Genomic DNA, 5,719 nt, shown 5'->3' on the forward strand with positions numbered 1-5,719 from the left:
GTGCTTGACTGGACAGTTTTTTTTTTAATGATTAGAATTTTTATTGAGTTTTCACACACAAATTAACAGCAACAAACAGAACACACAACAAACACAGTCAACACCACACAATGTCATATGAAGAGCTCCAGCCCATGATAAAACAAAAAAGAAAACGACTAGGGTTTTTTGACTGGGTTCTTGTTTGCTTTGTCTCTAATTTTGTCCAGTGCCTTGATAATTTACGTGTTCATGTGCAATATTTTCTCAGACTTCTTAAATAAGGTCTAGCCTATATCTTAAAATGATATAGTGGATGGCAATCAATTAAGCAATAATGCATGAGGCCATGTGTTATGTTTTTGTTTGACATCGCAACCTGCAAAGTTCCGGAACCATCGACCAGTGCTTGGGTAGTTTCGCTTTACATGGCAGTCAATACGAATAGAACTAACGACCAGAGAACGCCTACAATTGCACTTGACAACCAGTTAGTGAATGTACCATCACGTTTAAAAATATATATATACAGTGGGGAGAACAAGTATTTGATACACTGCCGATTTTGCAGGTTTTCCTACTTACAAAACATGTAGAGGTCTGTAATTTTAATCATAGGTACACTTCAACTGTGAGAGACGGAATCTAAAACAAAAGTCCAGAAAATCACATTGTATGATTTTTAAGTAATTAATTTGCATTTTATTGCATGACATAAGTATTTGATACATCAGAAAAGCAGAACTTAATATTTGGTACAGATACCTTTTTTTGCAATTACAGAGATCATACGTTTCCTGTAGGTCTTGACCAGGTTTGCACACACTGCAGCAGGGATTTTGGCCCACTCCTCCATACAGACCTTCTCCAGATCCTTTAGGTTTCGGGGCTGTCGCTGAGCAATACGGACTTTCAGCTCCCTCCAAAGATTTTCTATTGGGTTCAGGTCTGGAGACTGGCTAGGCCACTCCAGGACCTTGAGATGCTTCTTACGGAGCCACTCCATAGTTGCCCTGGCTGTGTGTTTCGGGTCGTTGTCATGCTGGAAGACCCAGCCACGACCCATCTTCAATGCTCTTACTGAGGGAAGGAGGTTGTTGGCCAAGATCTCGCGATACATGGCCCCATCCATCCTCCCCTCAATACGGTGCAGTCATCCTGTCCCCTTTGCAGAAAAGCATCCCCAAAGAATGATGTTTCCACCTCCATGCTTCACGATTGGGATGGTGTTCTTGGGGTTGTACTCATCCTTCTTCTTCCTCCAAACACGGCGAGTGGAGTTTAGACCAAAAAGTTATATTTTTGTCTCATCAGTCCATATGACCTTCTCCCATTCCTCCTCTGGATCATCCATATGGTCATTGGCAAACTTCAGACTGGCCTGGACATGCGCTGGCTTGAGCAGGGGGACCTTGCGTGCGCTGCAGGATTTTAATCCATGACGGCGTAGTGTGTTACTAATGGTTTTCTTTGAGACTGTGGTCCCAGCGCTCTTCAGGTCATTGACCAGGTCCTGCCGTGTAGTTCTGGGCTGATCCCTCACCTTCCTCATGATCATTGATGCCCCACGAGGTGAGATCTTGCATGGAGCCCCAGACCGAGGGTGATTGACCGTCATCTTGAACTTCTTCCATTTTCTAATAATTGCACCAACAGTTGTTGCCTTCTCACCAAGCTGCTTGCCTATTGTCCTGTAGCTCATCCCAGTCTTGTGCAGGTCTACAATTTTATCCCTGATGTCCTTACACAGCTCTCTGGTCTTGGCCATTGTGGAGAGGTTGGAGTCTGTTTGATTGAGTGTGTGGACAGGTGTCTTTTATACAGGTAACGAGTTCAAACAGGTGCAGTTAATACAGGTAATGAGTGGAGAACAGGAGGGCTTCTTAAAGAAAAACTAACAGGTCTGTGAGAGCTGGAATTCTTACTGGTTGGTAGGTGATCAAATACTTATGTCATGCAATAAAATGCAAATTAATTACTTAAAAATCATACAATGTCATTTTCTGGATTTTTGTTTTAGATTCAGTCTCTCACAGTTGAAGTGTACCTATGATAAAAATTACAGACCTCTACATGCTTTGTAAGTAGGAAAACCTGCAAAATCGGCAGTGTATCAAATACTTGTTCTCCCCACTGTATGGTTTGGGAAATAATCTTGCTTTTTAATGCTCAAAGAAGAAACCTCTTTTCCATATAAATGAGGCTATCGTTTCTCAGCTCACTCTCTATTTGTCCTGCTACAGTGTTGGGGGAATCTGAATGCTCAGGGGGGGTTTCTCAATTAATTGGCCAACGATGACCTAGCTACCGACCAAGCAAAACTGAAGTACTTACGAGCCAGTAATAGGTTCCTGCTTGAAAAAAAGAACCTACCCAAAACAAACAATAAATACAGCACTAGAAGATGCCGATAGAGAGGTCCATTCAAACAGCCTTATTCCACCAACAGAAAATCTATTTCGTGGACCGGCACTTAAATGGGCAATTTTCGTTTGGTATTGTTTGCGCAAGCTGGGACAAAACAAGGCTCTGACTTATACATGTACTGTGACAGAAGGAACATATGAGTTTTGTTGACAATGCAGGAATTGTGTGTGGGGTAAGAAATTAAAAAGTGTTATATCGGAAATAACTAAATGTTTTGTGCTGGTTTTTAGTATAATTGTACTTATAGATTCATTTGAAACAACGTGATGTATGTGCTTGATTGTGTACATTGTATCCCTAAAAGTAAGTACAAACCATGTTGATGTCCCATGGTTGCCATGGAACCTAGTGGCATCCTTGGTAGTTTACTCCTGCAAAATTATCCATAATTATTTGTTTTAAGTGTTTTTAATGTGCATTGTTTTTAACAACCGTTTTTTTAATAGCTTGTCAAGTATAGAACACAGGAATCTAGTTTTTTAAATCATTGTTAAATTAGCTATCATATTTGGCTACTTCTCCATCTTCTTCAATCAACTAGCTAATTGTTTGAATTCAATTACCAGCCTAGCTAGATCTTCATCTCAAAAGATACAGAAATGGCAGCAACCTTTCTTCATTATACAGTAGGATTACTCAGAAGTTTTACACAGACTCTGTGTAAGGAGCTCAAGAAAAGCCTCATCAATAGGGGATCCTACGAAAAAAAATGCAGACGACATGGCAGTACGAGACTATTAAACAAATTAAAGTCTATTATGTGCACTCCCAATGAGTGCAGTACAAAATGAACACATGAGAAGGATGATAAAGGACACTTGCCAGTTCTGCAGGCCGCCCATCAGGCAACTCCCAAAGTAATTCAACAAGTAATTCAACTGGGTCTTTTAAATTATCCGTAAACAAGGGCTTACTGCTGATTGATATCATCACTGATAAAGGTCTAGACTTTTTCTGCCTCACTGAGACTTGGCATCAATCCAATGAGTACATATCCCTCAACCAATGCACTCCATCTGGCTACACTTACCTGGACTGTCCTCGCACATCCGGACGGGGTGGTGGATTGGCTGTAATCTACAGGACTGACTGTATTGTGAAATCTACTCCAGTACCAGCTGTCTCATCTTTTGAATGCATGGCCTTCAAGATCACTGGCTCCACATCAGTACTGTGCTGATTTATCGGCCTCCTAAGCTCAACTCTTCTTTCTTTCTGAACTAACTGAGCTACTAACACTCCTGAGCCCCTTGTGCCCTGCTATGCTAGTGCTTGGTGATTTCAACACACATGTCGACTCCCCTGACAGCAGTCTCTCTACTGGCCTGGACAACTTTGGACTCCAACAGCATGTGGACTTTTCCACCCACAACAAAGGCCATACACTGGACCTGGTCTGTACCACAGGCGTGGATCTGGCCAAACTGGATGGAAATGTGTCAGGGCTGTCCAACCACAAACTCATCACCTTCACCCTTGCTATTCCTCTACCCACTCAGACCAAGAAACACTCCATTCAGTTTAGGAGTCTCAAAACTATAAACACATCCCAGCTTACTGAATACATCTCCAACCTGCCAGTTACTGACTGTGTGGCTCAATACAACACTACCTTGGCCTCAATACTGGATGAAGTTGCTCCTTTGAAAACTCGCCTGGTGTCTTTCTCCAAATATTTTTCCTGGTACACTGAGGAGCTACACTGTCTCAAAGCAACTGGCCATCATTTAGAATGATAGTATAAGAACTGGGCTAACTGTACATGTGCAGATGTATGAGCGACATCAGAAAGACTACAAACAGGCCTTAAATGCAGCTCTGACATCCTACTACTCCCAACGGATCAGCAACAGCAGTGGTAACTCCTGGGTGTTGTTCTCTACTGTGAGCAAGCTCCTCCAACCTGTGAACAACTCTGCTACCTCAGCCTCCCCAGAACTGAGCAATCAATACCTTTGCTTCTTCCAAAGCAAAATGTAAAACATCAAAAACACTCTATCCCCACCTCCCTTGTCAAGACCTGCTTACCTGCTCTGGAGCCTTTATTCACGGAAATCATCAACAAGTCCCTCACCGCTGGATGTGCCCCTTAGCTCAAACTTGCCGCAGCCACACCAGTACTTAAAAAGCCTGGATCTGACTCTGACAATCTCCAGAACTACAGGCCTATCACCAACCTGTCCTTCCTCAGTAAGCTCTTTGAAAGTGCTGTGTCTAGCCAACTCCAACACCATCTGGCCACTCACAACCTGTGTTCAGAGATAGAGAGAGAGAGAGGTGTTCAGAGATAGACACAGCACAGAGACTGCCTTGGTAAGGGTCACCAGTGACCTCCTCATGAATGCTGACTCTGGGGCTGCCAGCATCCTTATACTGCTGGACCTCAGTGCAGCATTTGACACGGTCAGCCATGCCATTCTTTTGGACCACATGGAGAAGCTCCTGGGCCTGTCAGACACTGTCCTGGACTGGTTCAGGTCCTATCTCACTGATCGCTCCCAGTTTGTAGCCCTCTGCCCTAGTAGGTCAGACACAGTGGTGGTTCGCCAGGGTGTCCCTCAAGGCTCGGTTCTAGGGCCACTACTGTTTTGTATCAACATGCTGCTACTGGGAAACATCTTGAGGAAACACGGACTGGGCTTTCACTTTATGTCTCCACAAACACTGACACTGCATATGCCACTGCACTCCTGGTTAGTTGCCTGCAGGGCATCAAAGGGTGGATGCAGCTGAGTTTCCTGCAGTTAAACTGCAAAAAGACAGAGGTCGTCCTGATTGGCACTTGCACCATCATAAACAACATCAGCACCTACAGCCTCAATTTTGATGGTGTCAAGGTCCTCCCCTCCTGTGAGGTTCACAGCCTGGGTGTGATATTTGACATTCAGCTCTCATTTGAGGCCCATATCAAAAGTGTGAACAAAGTTACATTTTTCCATCTACGGAACCTTGCCTTCTTACGACCTATGCTGTCAAAGCCTGCAGCTGAGCGACTCATTCACGCCTTTATCTCATCCCGTCTTGACTATTGTAATGCCTTGTTTGTTGGCGCATCTGCCAAGTGCCTAAGAAGGCTACAATATGTCCAGAACTGTGCTGCATGTGTCCTCACCCACACCTCCCCACGTGAGCACATCACTCCAGTGCTGTTCAACCTCCACTGGCTCCCCATATGCTCAAGCATTGACTTTAAAATCCTGGTTTACACCTACAAAGCTATCCACAACTCTGGACCCAAGTATCTGTCTGACCTCATCCTACCCTCCTGCCCCACATGCACCCTTCGCTCCTCCAGGTTCATCTACCTTCAGCA

This window comes from Coregonus lavaretus (genome assembly GCF_964263955.1).
Source record: "Coregonus lavaretus genome assembly, chromosome: 5".
Taxonomy (NCBI): domain Eukaryota; kingdom Metazoa; phylum Chordata; class Actinopteri; order Salmoniformes; family Salmonidae; genus Coregonus; species Coregonus lavaretus.